This window comes from Balaenoptera physalus (genome assembly GCF_965194825.1).
Source record: "Balaenoptera physalus genome assembly, chromosome: 2".
Classification (NCBI taxonomy): domain Eukaryota; kingdom Metazoa; phylum Chordata; class Mammalia; order Artiodactyla; family Balaenopteridae; genus Balaenoptera; species Balaenoptera physalus.
The window spans coordinates 122,734,301-122,757,199 of record NC_138883.1 but is presented as its reverse complement, the minus strand read 5'-3'; the positions used below and the strand labels follow the sequence as shown (position 1 = coordinate 122,757,199).

At 41.9% G+C, this 22,899-nt stretch overlaps 1 protein-coding gene across 1 annotated transcript in view; it reads right to left on the bottom strand.

Annotated features, from left to right (window-relative positions):
* The window catches only part of CHRNA7 (cholinergic receptor nicotinic alpha 7 subunit), a 134,898-nt gene that overhangs the window by 43,168 nt on the left and 68,831 nt on the right, over positions 1-22,899 (bottom strand). The window lies entirely within an intron of this gene.

Genomic DNA, 22,899 nt, shown 5'->3' with positions numbered 1-22,899 from the left:
TCAACCCAAAAGCCAGCATGAAAACATCAGATTGAAAAGCATATAGACTGTAGGTCAAGGGACCCACTTACTAACCTTGAAGCATCACCAGAGAGGCAGGAACCGTTTCAGATGCTCCCTGGGGAATGCAAGACAGTGCCAGGAACCATTTTTGCCATTTCAGACTACCTTGCTAATACTGGTGCTGGTGGGCACCACTTTGAAATTCTCCCTCTAACTTGTTAGCACCAGTGAGTGTGCCCCACTGAGAGCCCCACCCACTCCTGCACATCAGCCCCACCTACCAGTCGGTGCAGCCATCACAGGTAGACCTCCAAGCCAGTCTGGGGGGCTGCCTCACTCACCAGCACACCACAGCAGCTGTAGCTATGTCCCTCAGCCATCCTGGGGGGAAGCCCAGCCCACCAGCATGCCACAGAAGCAGCTGTGGCCCCACCATAGAGGAGGGTGCATGCAGCCCCAATAGGGGACAACCCTTGAATGCCTGGCTCTAGTGGCCAGGCAGAATTGCACCTCTGAGCCCCACAAGACATTTCCTAAATAAGGCCACTCCTTCAAGACTGGGAAGGATAGCTGATTCACCTAATACATAGAAACAAAGAATTAAGAAAAATGAGGAGACAGAGGAATATGCTCCAATTGGAAGAACAAGTCAAAACCTCAGAAAAATAACTAAATGAAATGGAGATAAGCAATCTACCTGATAAAGAGTTAAAAGTAATTGTTATATAGACACTCACCAAGCTCAGGAGACGAATGGATGGACACAGTGAGAACTTCAACAGAGATAGAAAATATAAGAAAGTACCAAACAGAAGTTACAACTAAACTGAAAAATACACTAGAAGAGCTGAACAGCAGACTGGATGAGATAGAAGAACAAATCAACAAGCCGGAAGACAAAATGGAACTCATCCAGACAGGGCAGTAAAATGAAAAAGAACTTAAAAAGTGAAGATACATAAAGGGACTTTTGGGACAACATTACATTTGCATTATAGGGGTTCCAGAAGAAGAGGAGAAAGAAAAAGGGTCAGAAAAATTATTTGAAGAAATAGTGGCTGAAAACTTCCCTAGTCTGGGGAAGGAAACAGACTTCCAGGTCCAGGAAGTGCAGCAAGTTCCAAATAAGATGAACCTACAGAGTCACATACCAAGACATATTATAATTAAAATAATAAAAGTTAAGGATAAAGAGAGACTCCTAAAAGCAGAAAGAGAAAAACAACTTGTTACATACAAGGTAAACCCCTAAGGCTATCAGTAAATTTCTCAGCAGAAACTGTACAGCCCAGAAGGCAGTGGCATGACATATTCAAAGTGCTGAAACGAAAAAGAAAACAAAAAATTTCCAGCCAATAATTCTCTACCCAGCAAGGTTATCATTCAGAATTGAAGAAAAGATCAAGATATTCTAAGATAAGGAAAAGCTAAAGGAGCTCATCACCACTAAACTGACCCAATAAGAAATGTTAAAGGGACTTCTTTAAGCTGAAAAGAAATGGCACTAACTAATAATAAGAAAACATACAAAAGTAAAAATCTCACTGGAAAGATGAATAATAAATATAGTAAATTAATCACATAAAACAAGCATGAAGGTTAAAAGACAAAAGCGATAAAATTAACTAAAATTACAATACTTAAGGGATGCATAAAATAAAGAGATAAAATGTGTCATCAAAAGTATAAAACATGGGGGGTATTAAAAAGATAAAGTTTTGGAATGTGTTCAAACCTAAGTTGCTACTAACTTAAAACAGGCTACTATTTACACTGAATGTGATATGTGAACCTCACAGTAGCCAAAAGGAAAAAAGTTATAGTAAATACACAAAAGAAAATAAGAAAGGAATCTAAACATAACACTAAAGAAAACCACAAAACACGAGGGAAGAGAAAAAGAGAAGAGGAATAGAACGGAGAGGAACTACAAAAATAGCTAGAAAACAATTAAGAAAATGGCAATACATACCTATCAATACTTACTTTAAATGTAAATGGACTAAATTTGCCAATCAGAATACACAGAGTAGATGAATGGACAAAAAACCCAAGACCCGTAAGTAGGTTGCCTACAAGAGACTCACTTCAGAAGAAAGGACATGCACAGACTAAAAGTGAAGAGATGGAAAAAGATATTCCATGCAAAGGGAAATGAAAAGAAAGCTGAAGTAGCCATACTCGTATCAGACAAAATAGAATTTAAAACTAACAGTGAAATAAAAGACAAAGACAGGCATTATATAATAATGGGGTCATTAGAAATTAATCACAAGAAAAAAATGGGGAAAAAACCCACAACATGGGCTTCCCTGGTGGCGCAGTGGTTGAGAATCTGCCTGCTAATGCAGGGGACACGGGTTCGAGCCCTGGTCTGGGAAGATCCCACATGCCGCGGAGCAACTAGGCCCGTGAGCCACAACTACTGAGCCTGCGCGTCTGGAGCCTGTGCTCCGCAACAAGAGAGGCCGCGATAGTGAGAGGCCCGCGCACCGCAATGAAGAGTGGCCCCCGCTTGCCACAACTAGAGAAAGCCTTCGCACAGAAACGAAGACCCAACGCAGCTAAAAATAAATAAATTAATTAATCAATTTAAAAAAAAAGCTGTCTCTCAAATTTAAAAAAAAAAAAAAAAAAAGAAAAACCCACAACATGTGGATATTAAATAACATGCTACTGAAAACCAACAGGTCATCAATGAAATCAAAGGAAAAATCAAAAATTACCTAGAGAGAAATGAAACAGAAATATGACATACCAAAATCTATGGGATACAGTAAAGTGGCTTTAAGAGAAAAGTTCTTATCAATACAGGCCTACCTCATAAAATAAGAAAAATCCCCCCCAAAAATGTAACTTTACACCTAAAGGAACTAGAAAAAGAAGAATAAACAAAGCCCAAAATTAGTAGAAGAAAGGAAATAATAAAACTTAGGGCAGAAATAAATGAAATAGAGACAAAAAGCTATAGAAAAGAGGAACAAATCTAAGAGCTGGTTCATTGAAAAGACAAAATTAACAAACCTTTAGCTAGACTAACCAGAAGAAAAAGAGAGGACTCAAACAAATAAAATCAGAAATGAAAGAGGAAAAGTTACACTAATACCACAGAAATACTAAGGATCATAAGAGATTATTACAAACAATTATTATTATTAGATTATTACAAACAAATCCAATAAATTGGATAACTTAGAAGAAATGGATAAATTCCTAGAAACATACAAACTTCCAAGACTGAATCATGAAGAAATAGAAAATCTGAATAGACCAATCAATAGTAAAGAGACTAAAACAGTAATCAAAAATGTAACAAAAAACCCAGGACCAGATGGTTTCACTGGTGAATTGCATATAATATTTAAAGAAAATTTAATACCCATCTTTCTCAAACTCTTCCAAAAACTGAAGAGAAGGGAAACTTTCCAAATATATTTTACAAAGTCAGCATTACCGTGATACCAAAACCAGATAAGGGCATCACAGACTTAAATGTAACTCTTAAAACTATAAAACTCAGAAGGAAACAGGAGAAAATCTTCAGGACATAGGTGTAGGCTAAGATTTCTTAGACTTGACACCTAAACACAATCCATCAAGTAGATTTCATGTATATAAATTTTTTAAAAATTTGCTTTGTGAAAAATCCAGTTATGAATATGAAAAGATGCCATATAAAAAAATAAATAAAATAAAATTCAAAAAAAAAAGAATATGAAAAGACAAGCTATAGAAGGATAAAAAATATTTTCAACACATATCCAAAAAAAGACTCACAGTTAGAATATATAAAGAACTCTCAAAACTAATAGTAAAAAATAAATAATAACAAAACCCAGCAACAATCAAATTAGAAAAAAGGCAAAAGAAATGATCAGATACTTGATTAAAGAGGATATGCATAACTAATAAATACATGGAAAAATGTTCAACATCATTAGCCCTTGTGGAAATGCAAAACCACAATGCGATATTACTACATACCTATCAGAATGACCAAAGTAATAAATAATGAAAACATCAAATCCTTGTGAAGAGGCAGTGTAACTTGAGTCACGTATTTCTGACAAGAACGTAAATGGTACAGGTGCTCTGAAAAAGGGTATGACAGTTTTTTTAGAAAACTAAACATCTATGTATTATACAACCCAGCAATTATACTCTTGTGTAATTTATACCAGAAAAATAAAAACTTATGTTCACATAAAAACCTGTACATGAATGTTCATGGTAGATGTATTTATAATACCTAAAAACTGTAAACTCCCCAAATGTCCTTCAATCGATGAATATTTAAACAAATGTTGTACATCTATACCATGGAATGTTATTCAGCCACTGTCAAAACGTTACATACTGTATGGATCCATTTATATAATATTACTGAAATGCCATAATTCTAGAGATGGATATCCTATGAGTATGTGCCAGAGCTTAACTGTAGGAGGAGTTACACAAATCTTCACATGTGATGGAATTGCTTAGAATTATGCACATGTAAAATGGGTGAAACCTGAATAAACTCTGTGGATTGTACCAATGTCAATTTCTTGGTTATGACATTTTACTGGACTTATTTAAAATGTTACCACTAGGGAAGATTGGGAAGGGTAGGAAGATGTACCTCCCTGTACATTTTTTTCTGTTTTTTTGTGAATCTATAATTATTTCAAAATAAAAAGTAGAATTATTATTTTTTTTAATATTCTTAATAAGCACTTTATTTTTTTTGAATTTTTGAATTTTATTTTATTTACTTTTTTATACAGCAGGTTCTTATTAGTCATCCATTTTAGAATTATTTTTTTAAAAAAGTTAAGACACCAAATATCCAACAATGGTCAATTAAAATACATCATCTCAATGGAATCTTATGTTACCATTAAAATTATAATTAGAAAGTGCCCATAGAAACATAGAAAATGTTTATAATTACTGAAAAATGCAGTCATTATAACCACATCAAAATGTATTTAGCTGTTTAGGGAAGGGAGGATAGAAATAAAGCAATTTGACTCTGTAATGGCCAATGATACTGCTCTTTTGAAGCATGAAGACTTTTTTTTTTTTGCTCTCAATCTGAAGTTGGTTTTCACAATAAATGAGGTAAAAGGGTCAACAAAGCCAAGATAAAAAGAATGTGACAATGTCCACTGGAAGGTCAGGAAGAACTGCCACCTTCAAACCCAGATGCCACCTGCCACAAGCTTTTAGAGGCACCCACTGGAAGTCTATAAAATGGAACCCATCCTATGTTCTGTTTACTGAGAACATCAAAGGAACTATGTTATAGCCATAATATATTAATATATCCTGCCTGTAGATTACAAAATGCATAAGGAATCCTGTAATAATTCCCTAAAGCATTAATGCACCCTGGGAAAATGAGAATACCTAGGTAAGTACCAGGGAGAAGCACTCAGATGGTTAGAATCAAGTTCCCATTTGTTCTTTTGCCATAGGCCACCAACGTCGTGAGCATCCTTCATCATTCAGTTGGTCTCTCTCTCTGGACAGCAAGAGGGAGACAAGAATTTAATTAAGGTTATTGTATGGGCTGAAATTCATGACATCAACCCCCCCAAATTCCTCCTAGTTTCCACCTAATTAAAGATATGTAAGTTGGTATTTGTGCCCAGCAGGTCAGAGTCTTTCAAAGTTTTGTCCATGGACCACTTGTAGCAGATTCCTCAGCTGTACTCGACACCTGCTGTATCTCACCCTGAGGGAGGTAGAGATGAAGCCTCCATTGCTAACAAGTACTTGGGAGCTTCTTAGGCAGAGCAGAAGCCAGAAAATCAAATCAGAAAAGTCAAAATGAGTAGGAGGATTGAGAGTACCCACATGGGTTGCAAGGACTCAGAGGACCACACCAAAGAAACCTCTGAGCATCCTGGGAGTTTTTAAAGCCCATTGAATGTCTCCTCATGAACCCTCTTACCTGGTGCAGAAGGACTGCAGACATGGCTTACATGGGGGCAGAGAGGTTCTAGACCCTGGTCCTGGAACCTGGTCCCCCACAGCAATGGCGCTTCTGGTTGCACACTCTTTCAGATGCTTTGGTGGGTTTTTATCCTGGATAGGCAAAGGTGGATGAAACTGGTAGACTTACTAATGCAATTCACTACATATCCATGTTAGACAAGGAAGCAAAGACATAATCTTAACAGAGACAGAATAATTGCTAAATTCAGCTCTCACGGGCTGGTGCATTTGTCCCAGATTTATCCCTCAGTATTTCACGGTTATGCTCACTATTGTAAATGAGATCCTGTTTTCCATTTTGCTTCCCTGTTAGTCACTGATGTGTAGCTCAGCTATTATCTCGTCTTCCTTGCTCAACTCTATTTAGCTCCAAGTTTGTCAGCAGATTCTATTTTTAAGTCAATAATCACCTAGAAGTAACAGCAGTGTTGTGTCTTCCTGCTATATTTAGATCTCTTATTTTTAATTTTTTCTTGTCGTGCTCTGGCTACACCCTCCAGCAGACTGCTGACAGGAGGGATATCTGGCATCTTTGCCTTATGTCTGACTTGGATGTGGATCTAACTTCTTAACTATTAGTTTATGTTTACTGCAGTTTTCATGTGGATTGTATTTATCCAATTATGAAAGTTTTCTTCTAGTCTTGGTTTATAATGTGTTACATCAAGAACTAGAGCTGAATTTAATATTTTTTCTGTCTCTGTTCATTTGTTTCCTTCTTTAACATGGATACAAATTAACGTGAATTGCATTAGTAAATCTACCAAGTTAATCCATCCTTGCCTACCTGGGATAAAAATTATTTGGTATTTTTCACTTAGTGCGCTGCTGGAATTCATCTGTCGGTATTCTTTTAGGGTATCTGCATTCATATTTACATGTAAGATTTGTCAATACTTCTCTTCTATTCAGACGTCTTTGTCATGTTTAATATGTGTTAGCTTTATAAATTTTCTATCTTTTATCATGTTCTAGAACAATTTATATAATGTATATTTATTCTTTGAGGATGTAAAATTCAAATGTAAAAATGTAACTTTTAAATATATATATTTGCCTACTTTTTCCATTTTTATGTATGTTTAAGTCTATTCTGATTTTCTACCTTTTAGGTATATTTAGTAATATTTATTTCCCTCAAAAAGCACCCATTTCAACCAGATGTTCAATTTATACATATGTTCTTTCATTCATTCACTTTTTTGACGTTTTCAAAGAACTAGATTTTAGTTTTGAATTTTCTTTTTTTTAAATGTGTGTTTGTTTTATGCCTTTTGAAAACCATTTCTGTTACGTCTTTACTAATTCCTCCTAGTTTCTTCCAGTTTATTCTGATATGCATTTGCTAACTTTTTGAGGTATAGGATTAATTAATCAAATTTCAAACTTCCTTGCTTTCTTATCTTTAGACACGACTTTGACATCTGTCCCTGGTCTTGATATGTTCATACTCATTGTTATTCATTCTTTAAAAGACACTTCTTAAAAGTTCCTATAGCCAAGATTAATTTAAGAGTGTTTTTTAAAAATAAATTAAGTGGACGTTATACATACATATATACATATTACTGTATTACTATCCCTTTGTTGATAAATTCCACTTATAGAGCTTTGTGATGAGAGAACAGAAGCCATGTGATATCTACATTTTGGAATACACTAGATATTATTATTTGCCTTAAGTACTGAGGTGCTCCTGTGTTGGGTGCATAACTGTTTAAGAGAATTCAGCACCACCAAACCAGCTTTACAACAAATGCTAAAGGAACTTCTCTAGGCAAGAAACACAAGAGAAGGAAAAGACCTACAATAACAAACCCAAAACAATTAAGAAAATGCTAATAGGAACATACATATTGATAATTACCTTAAATGTAAATGGACTAAATGCTCCAACCAAAAGATATAGACTGGCTGAATGGATACAAAAACAGGAACCGTACATATGCTGTCTACAAGAGACCCACTTCAGACCCAGGGACACAGAGAGACTTAAAGTGAGGAGATGGAAAAACATATTCCATGCAAATGGAAATCAAAAGAAAGCTGGAGTAGCACTTCTCCTACCAGACAAAATAAACTTTAAAATAAAGACTATTACAAGAGACAAAGAAGGACACTACATAATGATCAAGGGATCAATCCAAGAAGAAGATATAACAATTGTCAATATTTACGCACCCAACATAGGAGCACCTCAATACATAAGGCAAATGCTAACAGCCATAAAAGGGGAAATAAACAGTAACACAATAATAGTAGGGGACTTTACAACACCACTATCCCCAATGGACAGATCAACTAAAATGAAGATAAACAAGGAAACACAAGCTTTAAATGATACATTAAACAAGATGAACTTAATTGATATTTATAGGATATTCCATCCAAAAAAAACAGAATACACTTTCTTCTCAAGTGCTCATGGAACATTCTCCAGAATAGATCATACCTTGGGTCACAAATCAAGCCTTAGTAAATTTAAAAAAAATTGAAATCGTATCAAGTCTCTTTTCCAACCACAGCGCTATGAGACTAGATATCAATTACAGGAAAAAAAACTGTAAAAAATACAAACACATGGAGGTTAAACAATTCACTACTTAATAAGCAAGAGATCACTGAAGAAATCAAAAAGGAAATCAAATAATACCTAGAAACAAATGACAACAAAAACACGATGGCCCAAAACCTATGTGATGCAGCACAAGCAGTTCTAAGAGAGAAGTTTACAGCAATATAATCCTACCTCAAGAAACAAGAAATATCTCAAATAAACAACCTAACCTTACACCTAAAGCACTTAAGAGAGAGAAGAACAAAAAAACCCAAAGTTAGCAGACGGAAAGAAATCATAAAGATCAGATCAGAAATAAATTGAAAAGAAATGAAGAAAATGATACCAAAGATCAATAAAACTAAAAGCTGGTTCTTTGAGAAGATAAAAAAAATTGATAAACCATTAGCCAGACTCATCAAGGAAAAAAGGGAGAAGACTCAAATCAATATAATTAGAAATGAAAAAGGAGAAGTAACAACTGACACTGCAGAAATACAAAGGATCATGAGAGATTACTGCAAGCAACTATATGCCAATAAAATGGACAACCTGGAAGAAATGGACAAATTCTTAGAAAAGCACAACCTTCCAAGACTGAACTAGGAAGAAATACAAAATATGAACAGACCAATCACAAGCACTGAAATTGAAACTGTGATTTAAAATCTTCAAGCAAACAAAAGCCCAGGACCAGATGGATTCACAGGCAAATTCTGTCAAACATTTACAGAAGACCTAACACCTATCCTTATCAAACTCTTCCAAAATATAGTAGAGGGAGGAACACTCCCAAACTCATGCTATGAGGCCACCATCACCCTGATACCAAAACCAAAGATGTCACAAAAAAAGGAAACTACAGGCCAATATCACTGATAAACATAGATGCAAAAATCCTCAACAAAATACTAGCAAACAGATTCCAGCAGCACATTAAAAGGATCATACACCATGATCAAGTGGGGTTTATCCCAGGAATGCAAGGATTCTTCAATATATGTAAATCAATCAATGTGATATACCATAATAACAAATTGAAGGAGAAAAACCATATGATAATCTCAATAGATGCAGAAAAAGCTTTCAACAAAGTTCAACACCTATTTATGATAAAAACTCTCCAGAAAGTAGGCATAGAGGGAAGTTAACTCAACGTAATAAAGGCCATATATGACAAACCCACAGCCAACATCGTTCTCAATGGTGAAAAACTGAAAACATTTTTACTAAGGTCGGGAACAAGACAAGGTTGCCCACTCTCACTGCTATTATTCAACATAGTTTTGGAAGTGTTAGCCACAGCAATCAGAGGTGAAAAAGAAATAGAAGGAATCCAAATTGGAAAAAAGAAGTAAAACTGTCACTGTTTGCAGATGACATGATACTATACATAGGGAATCCTAAAGATGCTACCAGAAAACTATTAGAGCTAATCAATGAATTTGGTAAAGTAGCAGGATACAAAATTAATGCATGGAAATCTCTTGCATTCCTGTACACTAATGATGAAAAATCTGAAAGAGAAATTAAGGAAACACTCCCATTTCCCACTGCAACAAAAGGAATAAAATACCTAGGAATAAACCTACCTAAGGAGACAAAAGACCTGTATGCAGAAAACTATAAGATACTGATGAAAGAAATTAAAGATGATACCAACAGATGGAGAGATATACCATGTTCTTGGATTGGAAGAATCAACATTGTGAAAATGACTCTACTACCCAAAGCAATCTACAGATTCAATGCAATCCCTATCAAACTACCAATGGCATTTTTCACAGAACTAGAACAAAAATTTTCACAATTTGTATGGAAACACAAAAGGCCCCGAATAGCCAAAGCAATCTTGAGAAAGAAAAGTGGAGCTGGACGAATCAGGCTCCTGGACTTCATACTATACTGCAAAGCTACAGTAATCAAGAGAGTATGGTACTGGCACAAAAACAGAAATATAGATCAATGGAACAGGATAGAAAGCCCAGAAATAAACCCACGCACATATGCTCACCTTATCTTCTATAAAGGAGTCAGGAATATACAAAGGAGAAAAGACAGCCCCTTCAATAAGTGGTGCTGGGAAAGCTGGACAGCTACATGTAAAAGAATGAAATTAGAACACTCCCTAACACCATACACAAAAATAAACTCATAATGGATTAAAGACCTAAATGTAAGGCCAGATACTATCAAACTCTTAGAGGAAAACATAGGCAGAACACTCTATGATATAAGTCACAGCAAGATCCTTTTTGACCCACCTCCTAGAGAAATGGAAATAAAACCAAAAATAAAACTAATGGGACCTAATGAAACTTAAAAGCTTTTGCACAGCAAAGGAAACCATAAAAAAGACGAAAAGACAACCCTCAGGATGCGAGAAAATATTTGCAAACGAAGCAACTGACAAAGGATTAATCTCCAAAATATACAAACAGCTCATGCAGCTCAATATCAAAAAAACAAAGAACCCAATCCAGAAATGGGCAGAAGACCTAAATAGACATTTCTCCAAAGAAGATATACAGATTGCCAACAAACACATGAAAGACTGCTCAACATCACTAATCATTAGAGAAATGCAAATCAAAACTACAATGAGGTATCACCTCACACCGTCAGAATGGCCATCATCAAAAAATCTACAAACAATAAATGCTGGAGAGGGTGTGGAGAAAAGGGAACCCTCTTGCACTGTTGGTGGGAATGTAAATTGATACAGCCACTATGGAGAACAGTATGGAATTTCCTTAAAAAACTAAATATAGAACTACCATATGACCCAGAAATCCCACTACTGGGCATATACCCTGAAAAAACCAAAATTCATAAAGGGACATATACCACAATGTTCATTGTAGCACCATTTACAATAGCCAGGACATGGAAGCAACCTAAGTGTCCATTGACAGATGAATGGATAAAGAAGGTGTGGCACATATATACAACAGAATATTATTCAGCCATAAAAAGAAACGAAATTGAGTTATTTTGTAGTGAGGTGGATGGATCTAGAGTCTGTCATATGAGTGAAGTAATTCAGAAAGAGAAAAACAGATACTGTATGCTAACACATATATATGGAATCTAAAAAAAAAAAAAATGGTTATGAAGAACCTAGGGGCAGGATAGGAATAAAGACGCAGAGGTAGAGAATGGACTTGAGGACACGGTGAGGGGGAAGGGTAAGCTGGGACGAAGTGAGAGAGTGTCATGGACATATATACACTACCAAATGTAAAATAGATAGCTAGTGGGAAGCAGCCACACAGTACAGGGAGATCAGCTCGGTGCTTTAGGACCACCTAGAAGGCTGGGGTAGGGAGGGTGGGAGGGAGACGCAAGAGGGCGGGGATATGGGATATATGTATACATATAGCTGATTCACCTTGTTATACAGCAGCAACTAACACAACAATGTAAAGCAATTATACTCCAATAAAGATGTTAAAAAATAATAATAATTTCCCTCTAATATTTGAGTAAGACCTTATTAACTAAGGCAAATTTGTTTCTTGTTACTGTAATTTTTCACTTTGAGGGCTTCTAAAGGTTTTCCCTATATTTTGGATATTTTAATATTTCTGCATGATATTCAAAATATATGTCTCTTTTTGTTTCTCTCCTTAGCACTAAGCAGGCTACTGATACTGAATAGATGAATACAACTATCCCATTTCAATTCAGTAGGAAAAATACAGAATGTTTAGTACATCATGTTAGAACCATTTTCTACACTTTAAAGAAAAGTAAAGTTAGACCCTTACCTTACACCATTAAAAAAATTTAAGTAAAAAAAAAACCCACAAAATGAAAAGCAAAAAGCATTAGAAAAGCAAAAAGCATGAGAAAAAACTAGAATAGAATGCATGTGTGATCTTCTGGTATGGAACTCAAAGCCACAGTGATACATAATGAGAGTAACAAAAAGATCTGATTAAGAAGGTATAGTTTATCTTCAATAAAAGACCATAAATCATGCTAAAAGATAACTTGAGTAGTTTAAATTGGATAATCCTTCATGATAGATTGATGGGGAAGTGAAGGAGAAAAGAGAATGATAAACTCTAGATATTTGCATTTCATGACCCATACCCCTCACCCCTGCCCCAAACAACCAGAGTTCACTTATTTTTTATTTATTGCTGTTGGGAATGGATCTCTTAATCCAGAGCTGTGAGCGCCAAGCACTAAGGCCTCCAGCGATTCCCTACTGCACCAGGATCACAGCCCCCAACACCGCATCCACTCACTCTAATTTGATGCCTTCCATGTGCTGTTTGCCACATTCACCTTTAGGAATCAAAGATGTGAACAGAACGTGGTCCCTTTGACGGAGCTTGCTGGCCAGAGGGTAGGAACCTGGGTGTTAAACTGGATTTGCACATGATGTAATGCTGAGAAACACCAAGTCCTCTGAGGCCCACAGCATCACAGAGGCAACAACTGCACTGGACATCAAGGTCAGAGTCCTAGAGGAGAAGCCCAGCTGGACTGGTCTGAATGCCTTACTGTACTTCATCCTGGCCTATTATCCTGTTCTTTACCCCCTCCCTTGAATTAAATAAAAGCAATGTTTTGGGGGTCCTGTAACATTTGTTCCCCTCCAAGACTGTCACCCACGGTCCCCCCCTAAGAGCTCCGTGCCATGGCCTCACCTAGTGTTTCCCCCTGAGGTGCCCTATCCTGTTGGCTTCCAGGTCTTCATTTAACTGTTGTCTCCCTGTAGCCACCTGTCCTAAGTGAGAGGACCACATACATTATTATCTAAGCTGGGCCACTCTTAGAAGTGAAAGAGGCACAGTTAACAGCTGCACCAGGACTGCCCCTGGCAGACAGGTCCAGTCTGGCCCCCTTCCCAGAACAACTTCTCCCCCCACCACTGGATGAGGGTCTCTCTCCTCCAGATCCTGCCCGACCCCTGACTCACATCATCTGCTCTGTAAGATGATCTTCTGAGCCCCTTACACCCATGACAAGATTGTCAAGTGTTGGGAAAAGTCAACAGTTTGGGAGTCAAGGCCTTGGTCCTGTGTCTCAGCAACAGTTTCCTTAATTGCGAGTGAGGGAGAGTAATTCCACAAGGCTTCACTGCAATCAGGAATCAGATCAGATCAGCCCACCAGGATGAAGTGATATGTAACTGATTACAAACGCCTCAAGGGCAGTGAAGGTGCGTCCTCAGAAGATTCCCCTGAGCTGCACAGACAGCATCGGCTACACACCGGCCCAGAGACCCTGTCCCACAGTCCAGTTCCTCCAGATTTTGATGCATGCCATAGGCACACTCAGCTTGACCCAGCCCCTGCACAGCTGAAGTCCCGGGGGCTTCGGGGGAGGACCAGCACCCCGCCCCCATGTCTTGTCCCTGTCAGTCACAACTTTCTATGCTCTCCTTCCTCTGTACAGATGGCCCACAGCCTGGGTAGGCAGTGGAGATCCCACAGGGACCCCACAGCAGGCTGAGGAGGGGGCAGCGTGAGGGCTGACCTTGGCCTCTCCCTTCCCTCAGGAGGCTCCTGAGGATGACTGAACTTCCCATTGAATTCCTGTCTCACGTATTTACTACACAGACCCTTACAGCTGAGTTGGCTCCATGTCTGACATCACGAAGATCAATAAGCTCATCTCCCAAAGCCAGGCTCTTGGGCTGGATGGGTCTTGCAGCCCTCAGGGTGTAGGGGGTGGGGGACTCGGTGGGCTGGCCTGGCGCCACAGGTAGGAAGACAGTCTTCAGCCCTGGATACAAAGCTATCCCTAGAAAACTCTGCTGGCTGCAGCACCCGGCTCTCTGTTTGAAATTCTGCTCCAACTCTCGCCCAGCAGTTTGCATTTTGTCATTCCATGCTGGCTGGCAAGGGATTTGGTCAAGGAAAATTCGGTTGTCGGATGCTGAGGAAAGATCAGCAAGAAGCGATGTATGAAAATCCCCCAGCGGCTCTGAAATTGGGAGGAGATAGGCTCACTCCTTCCAGAGCGCAAGAAAAAAAGGCTGAGACAGAGTGGCCAGAGAAGGTCTGAAAGTGGAGTTGATTCTTAGGGAGCAAGAGGAGTCATTGCACTTCGTCTAACTTGTAGAAAAATAAAACACAAGAGCTCTAAAAGCACAGCTAGAGGCAAGTACATCACACTCCAGAGTCAAGCATGCCCTGCTGGGTAACCTCGGGCAAGTGGCTGAACTTCTCCAGGCACCAGTTTCCTGCCCTGAGAAATGTGGATGCTAACACAGACTTTGGAGCCACCCAGCCTTTTGCAGAAAGAGTGGAGCAAAGCAGGGGCACTAAAGGTCGGCTAGTGACAGTCCATGCTGTGCGGAAAGGCTGGGCTCCAAGTCAGTATGAGGCAGCCGGGTCTCTGGGATCCCAGCAGCTGAATGAGGACGCACGTCCACATGCCCTCTGTCCCCTGATTTTACCAAGATGCTGGAGGAAATGACAGAGGTAAAACACATCCACTGCCGTAAGCTGGGAGGAGTGTACAGCAGAGAAGAACAGATAATAACTTCCAGATAAATAACCATGGGATGGGAATCAGCTGCTAGCAAGTCAAAAGGAGAATATGAATTAGGATTTTGACAGTTATTCAGAGCAAAAAAGGAAATGCAATTCTACTAAGAGGCTCAGAGGCCTCTCCTGTCTCATGCAAAGTAAAAGTCAAGACCAGGGAGACTTGGGCGGCACCCCCAGTGTCTCTGAGCCTCTCCCCTGCCACTCCTGCCACTCTGGCCCCTTCTGCTCTGAGGACAGATCTAGATGACAAGTTCCTGCCTCAGGGTGATCAAAAAAAGATACATTTTAAAAAGATAAAATCATGATACTCACACAAATATAAAATGGACATGTGTCAAAGATTTTTTTTTTAAGTCATTAGTTAATGAGGGAAACAGCAAGGCATCAAAGACCAATTCTGAGGAGCATCCAAAGAGCAGACATGGACACTGGTGACCAGGAATGCTGAGCCCGTCTATTCACAGAAGAGTCCACCAGAGAGAATCCATTTGCTTCTCTACGGACTGGAATCATCTCCACCACTACCGGTTCTAGAACTTACAAAGGTGAAAGGTAGTTCAAAGACCATGGCCTACTGAGTCTACTAGAGCATCTGATAACTAGAGGGTGCAGGTGACCTCACACGGAGATGTCACAGACTCCCACTCATCTTTCTCTCCTTCACCATTTTATTTATTTTATGATGATGATGCTTTGCATTTCAAAGCCTTTCACAACCTTTCCTGGCAGGCCTGTGCACCTGTTCTTTCTGCCAAGAGCATTTGCCTCCCTGATGCTCTGACTTCTTCCACAGCCTCCCTCTAGCCATTCTGCTGGTCTCACACCCCACCTCTGGCTCCAGCACATGTGAGGCTCTCTCCCCAATTCTCAAAGCCCCAAAAACCTGATGCATGCTCTCCCCTCCCTCTCTCCCTTCCTCTAGAGGGCTGTCCATCTTGATCGCTGAGATGTCCTCAGATCCTAGAACAGTGTGTGATAACAGCACGTAAGCCTTCATTAAATACTGGTTAAGTGAAGAGACAAACGAAAAACAAACATCCACAGTGGCAGGGGTGAGAAGGGGGAGGTTTGGATGGACAAAGTTGGCAGGTTCCGCTCACTTCCTAAAAACTGCTCCGCCCTCTTCTCACCTCACCTTATCTACAAACAGCCTCCCTCCAGATTAGGTCAGAAGATTTGATAATGCAGATGCTATCACAGCACGCCATAAAGCCTCCTTCTCTAAGATCCACAGCTGAAAATTACCTTTGCTCAACTGGAGTTCCCTGCTGTAACAAGAGCTGCCACTGACGTCCTTTCAGTGATGCGTCCTGCCCTGACCCCCACCCCCAGACCAGCCACGGCTGTGTGATGGGCCTGGGAGCATCAACCTGGGAACCTCCTTGTGGCGCCAGTAGCAGCAACAGCACTGAGTCTAAGAGATTCACTCCCTAAGATCCCATCCCACACGTGGACCATTGTGATACCATGACAACACATGCTGCCCAGGGGAGCAACTGCCACTCACAAGGATGCAGGTCCCAGTTGGTCTCTGTTACCTTTGCCACCTGCCTGCCTCCTCCACTTTGCCTGAGTCCCAAGATGCTTTCCCATCACTCACGTCACTGCTGCCCTGCCCCCAGGAGCTGGGATTGGACCTCCAATCAGGCCAAGGTGAAAACGACTGGTACTTCAGTGGGCCACTCACCTGCACTGAGCTGACCATGCTGACAGCTGTCCTGTCCGTGCCTGAGGCCCTGACAGCTGTGCATGCCTAGAATCAGCAGCCCTGACCGAGGCTCTGGTTTGTGCATGGGACAGGCAAACAGAATGATACCCCTGGAAGCAGCTGTCAATCTAGGACAGAAGGTGGTTGGCAGATAAACACCCCGGACGTCCCCGGTGGGAATGGGCCTTGCTGCCCACAGCAGTAGCTTTTTGACACATCCTATATTGGTTTCCCTCCCTCCCTGGTCTCACGTCCTCTCTCAGACAATGTGCACTTGAATCCTTGTCTTGATTTCTAAGGGAATTTAAGACACTTGGAAAGAGAATAAATTCTATTTCACTGGTGACTCACTGATCAGCACAATTACAAGCCCTCTCGGGCTGGATCATACTGCATGCACTGCCCTCTCCCCAGGGTCTGCCATCAGCCACAGGGTCAGGGAAACATGTGACAGAAAGAGGGCTGGAGCCAGAGGCCTGCAGCCTCAGAGCCAGACAGGAGCCTGCAGATGTGCAAATGTGGTTTTGCACAGCCTGTGAGAAAGAGATGGTTGACACCCGACTCTGTCCTAAAAATACAGAGCCAACAAAAACATCAGCAAATTACATTCATCAACAAAGATTCCATTATTGTCATGGGATTTTCTGAAGAAACAGCTCAAGAACTGAGAAGCCTGGAGAGGCTGAGGCAGCTGCCCGTGGTTGCACAGTGCAGGGGTGGCTAAGACGTTGCTGGAGCTCAGGCTTTCCTCTGAAAAGCGCCGCTGATACCAGCCAGGCCTTTCATTCCGCCCACAGGCATTGTAGCTTTTCCCTGGTCAGTCTCTTGCATGACTCATTCTGAGGGAAGCCATCCACCACACATGCAATCCATAAAGAAGCCCATGTGCATAAGAATTAAGGCTCCCAACTGAGGGCCAAAATCAATTGGCCAGCCATCTGGGTTGTCAGGCTGCTGCCCCAGACAGCACTGGGCTGAAACTTCACGAGACCTGAAGTCAGAGCACCGGGCTGGACCCCTCCCCAAATCCCTGACCCACAGTGACGGGGAGAAGTCACAAGGATTCTTATTTTAAATTTTGGAGTGATTTGTTCTGCAAAGACAGGAACTGCAATAAATATTTGTCCCAGTTAGGATTGGTTGGGGTTCCTTTACCTGATGATTCGTATTTTTTATAATTTCTGGAAAATTCCCAGCCATTATTCCTTTAAACACTGCTTTTCCCTCTTTTTCTCTTAGTTCTATCTTGGACTCCAATTAAACATTTTAAGGACATCTCACTCTATTCTCCAAGTCGTGACATTTCTCTTATTTTTCATCTTTTTGCATCCCTTTGCTACTTGCTGTGTAAATGACTTAAATGTGTCTTTCAGTTCACTGATCTTCTCTTTATTTGTGAACCATCTGCTATTTAACCTATTACACATTTCAAATTGATCTATAATTTACAAGAAGAAAGCACAGATTTTTGGTGTGTGGTTCATTGAATTTTTTTTTTTTTTTTGGCTGTGTTGGGTCTTCGTTGCTGCGTGTGGGCTTTCTCTAGTCGTGGCGAGCGGGGGCTACTCTTCGTTGCGGTGCACGGGCTTCTCATTGCGGTGGCTTCTCTTGTTGCAGAGCATGGGCTCTAGGCATGCAGGCTTCAGTAGTTGTGGCTCGCAGGCTCTAGAGTGCAGGCTCAGTAGTTGTGGCACACAGGCTTAGGTGCTCTGCGGCATGTGGGATCTTCCTGGCCCAGGAATCAAATCCGTGTCCCCTGCACTGGCAGGCGGATTCTTAACCACTGCGCTGCCAGGGAGGTCCTGGTTCATTGAATTTTGATGCAGATTACATTCATGTGACCATAATCACCATGAAGTCAAGATACAGACACTCCCATTACCTCAGAAAGTTCCCTCATGCTCCTTTCCAGTCAAATGCCCCTCCCAGAGGCAACCATTTTATTGATTTCTATCCCCTATTCTAGAACATCAATAAATGTAATCATACAGAAGATAAAAACCAAAAAAGGGGAGGAAATCGTAACAAGCCATCCACAATTGCTACTCACTTTGAGCAAGATTGTGTTCAGACAAATCCTTGAACTGCAAGCTTAAAGTAAAGCAGAACAAAGTAACCAAGAAACCGCTGGGCTCAGCATCTAGCAGGGATGGTTTTATCAGTGCCCGTCCTCTCCTCAGAGCCACCCAGCCAGCTGGCCTGCAATGGTAACTTGTTCATCATCCCTCAGGGCACTAAAGCAGTGCATCCTAGAAATGATGCAGAGATGGCTGTTTTGCAGTGACCCAGCCTCTTCAAAGCACAGAAAATGTACTCTATCTCAAAAACCATGTGGGGCTCGCACTTGGACTACAAAATTGAGCTGGAATAGAAGGAGAAATGTAACATACATGTTGGTGATGTTTCCCTTGACCTGAATCAATGCTCCCTTCCAAACCACGCTCACACAGAAGGATGGCACATCCCCTCCTCAAGGAAGTGCGCCCAGCCCCACCACACACACATAATGAACTATCACATGCGCCCACTGAGGAAACATACCATTCTGAGACCCTCTGTCTGGTGGAAAGTATCAAGTTCAACATCTCTCAAAATCCCCCATAACAGAGTAGTATTGGAAGGTTAGGATCTTACTAAATTCAGGCCTGTTTTTGCTACTTCCTGTGTCAGTTTCTGGACTCAGTCACCCAGTCTCACATTTCCCAGGCTGCCAATATGATTTCTCTCCTTCCTTTCTTCCCTTGCTGTCCTTAGCGGCACTGGCATCACACAGATAATCCCCTTCGCTCCTCCTCCTCACACCTGTACCCTCCCTCCGTGCTTCCATCTCATCTGTGCACAAATATTAGTTAGGTGCTTTCCAGGTGCCCAGGAGAGGGGGCAGAACCTGCGTGCTACTGGGCACAGAAATGCCCTTCTAGGAGATCACGTGACAGAGAGAGGTGTCTGGAGTCAAAGGGGTGTCGACTTGAGGTCTAGGGGCAGAGAGGAGGGTGACTGTCCCATGCCGAGAGGGGGCACGTGCAAACAGTGGGAGTCAGGGCACATCCCTGAGCTGACAGACAGCAGGTGGAAGAGGAGGCTGCGGGGTGGGGGGTGGCGGGGGGCCCACACACACCTGGGGCAGGAGGAGTGGCAGCAGAGGGAGGCTAGCCCACGGAGGCAGGGATAACGGGGTCACCCTGCGTCTCCCCCTCCTCCTAGCCCCTCAGGGCGCCCTGAGCTTTGTGCTCCTTCATTATGCACGTCTGTTTTGGTCCTTCCACTCCTCCCAGTCTTTACTCTGACCTTCCTGTGCCATCACTGTCCCCTCTCAGCCTGGACAGCTGGTCTCCCCAGGGCAGCCTCCCCCCCTCCCTCCCTGGTGCCCTGGATAAGGGGACAGCTGATTTCTCCTCCCTCCTCCAGGCTGCACCCAGATCTACTCTGCCCAACAGGACCAGGTAAAGGGCTGGTCTGGTTTCTCACGCTCAGTCCCTAAGGGCCCCGGAGCCCCCACTTCCTTCCTCTCCTGCGTCGCCAGGCCACGTGGAAGAGCCTCGGGGAGGGAGGAGACAGCCGAGCTGGCACAGATGCAGCCCCGGCTGAGGCCCCACCCACGGCACCATCACCACCACTGCCAGCCCTGGTGGTGCATCCCCACATCCCAGCTCATCTGAGCCCCGGCCCGTCACCTTCCGCCAGCATCTCACGGAGCAGACAAGCAGCCACGCGGGCCCAGCCAGCCCACAGCATGGCGAGAAATAATCTGCGCTGTGTTTCTTCCTTAAGCCACTAAGCTCAGGGTCATTTGTTAATTTGTTAAGCAGCAAAAGATAACTGGCGCCGTGTCTACGACTGGCTTCAATATCTTGCGTAACCTGCTTACCCCTCGCTGTGCTCACGTGGACGCGCAGCCATATAGTTAGCAGTTACTTCAGGTAAAAAACCCTACATCTCATTTCTCGGAAGAAAACTAACGCAGAAGAGGAGGCAGCCTCTACAGATCCCGTGACAGAGGCTGGCGCACTCATTCAATAGGGATACGGGACTGAGAGGCAGGAGGAAGATGGTTATTTGGAGCTCCGGGGGAAACAGGAGAGGAAGAAGGGGATGCATTATTCCTGGGGGCCGGGTCCCTGTTGTCATCTATCAGATGGAGACGGCTGTATCTTTGCTCCTTGAAATTCAGGTATGTATAGAATACTTGGTAACTCTTCATTAGCCAAAATATTAGAAACTCCAAACATTTTATTTATTGGGGTTTAAGGTCTTACAGATAAGCCATAAGAACCATCTCTTAAAGCCTCATTCTTAAGATTCTACCATAATATTTATTCTTGATTTCAGATAAAAAAACTGAATCATTATTGGCATTTCTTTTTTAAATTGTCAAACCCGTCTTACTTGAAGCAGAAATCCTCATCATCAGGCCTGTGAGCACACGACTGCCATTAGTGAATGTTTACTCTTTGCCAAGTACCACCCAAGCATGCTATGTACATCTGCAGTCATCCTTCCAAACTCTGCGAGGTTGGCATTTCCCCCACTGGGCAAAGGAGGAATCTGAGACTTACAGACATAGTAAACATTACAGTTAAGATTTACACCCAGACTTGTTCAATCCTAACCCTTTGTCCTTAAGCAGTCAACGGCAATGCCCCTGTAATAGGCTGAATTGTGTTCCCCCAAAAGTCATCGGTTGAAGTCCTAATCCACATGCCCAAGTATCTCTGAGTGAAACTGTATTTGGAGACAGTCTTTAAAGAGGTAACTAAGTTAAAATGAGGTCATTAGAATAGGCCCTAATCCAACATGACTACTGTCTTTATAAGAAGAGATGAGGACACAGACACACACAGAGGGAAGACCTTGTGAGGACATAGGGAGAAGGTGGCCATCTGCAAGCCAAGGAGAGAGGCCTCAGGAGAAACCAACCCTGCAGACACCTGGATCTGGGACGACCAGCCTCCAACAGAAAATAAATTTCTCTGAGAAAATAAATTTCTGTTGTTTAAGTCACCCAGTCTGCGGTATTTTGTTCTGGCAGCCCTGGGCAACTAACATAGCCCCCAGGAAACAGATGAGCCAAGGAGAAGGCATGGGAACGTCTGTGCTTCTACTCAGTTGGGATCACTTACTCTGACCTGAGACATCTTTCAAAGCTCAGCTGCCTGAACTAATTTAAGAAACTGAAGAGTGGCAGCAAATCAGAAGAGGTATAGTCTTCTAGAGACAGGCCCAATGATTCAAATGAAATGTGATGTCAGTAAGAAAGAAAAAGAATTAAAAGGGGAAACAAGACTTGGAATACCCAGCCTTCTGGAAGGAGCCAGTGCAGGACAAACACATCAGCTGGTCCTGGGGGGATGGCCGTGGGCAGTGGCCGATGGCAGCACTGTTTCCTGAGTCAGGAAGGTACTCGGTTTCCTTCTTGTCCACGTGGGACCAGAGGCAGCAGCCATCACTAGGAAATATCTTTCTTGTATATTAAGCTGGTTATCACATCCTATGCCTTATTAGAAAGAAAGGTGCTGGGTTCCCTTTTTTGACTATGTAGTTTAGCAAATAATTTAATGCTTCTAGAAATTTATCCTACCCGGATATCTGCCTTCTGGGCTTCCACTCTACAAATCAGACAGTTTTGGATGACTAATGAATCTTTCCTTTCCTGACCTCAGGAGAAGGACTACATTTATTAGAACATGACTGCTATCTGCCTTTCTTCTGTCAGGTACAAGCTTCTGAGTGTGGCTAGAGATGACAGTCTCCTGTGCTCAGCTGCCCCACAGGGCTCTCCCAATGCCCAAAGGACAGTGCATCAAATGAGGACGTGGGTCCAGAAAGTCGACTCCAGCCATGCGTCCCGTTGACCAGCAACTTCTCGTGCTGTGACTGTAACTGCTGTCATTCAGGGGCAAAAGTATGGCCACATGCAAAAATGTCTCAGTGCCAACATGCACACAAGTACCTACACACCTGTAATGCACAGCCCTGTGGACATGGCCATCGGGGGCAGTGTGCTGGGCACTGCAGGCCTGCGTGCCAGGACAGAGAACGCTGGACATGGGACAGGGCTGCTTCCTACAAAGCCTTGTGGGGATCCACAGTCCCAAATTACAGATAATGTACTGGCATTGCTATAAAATACTCAA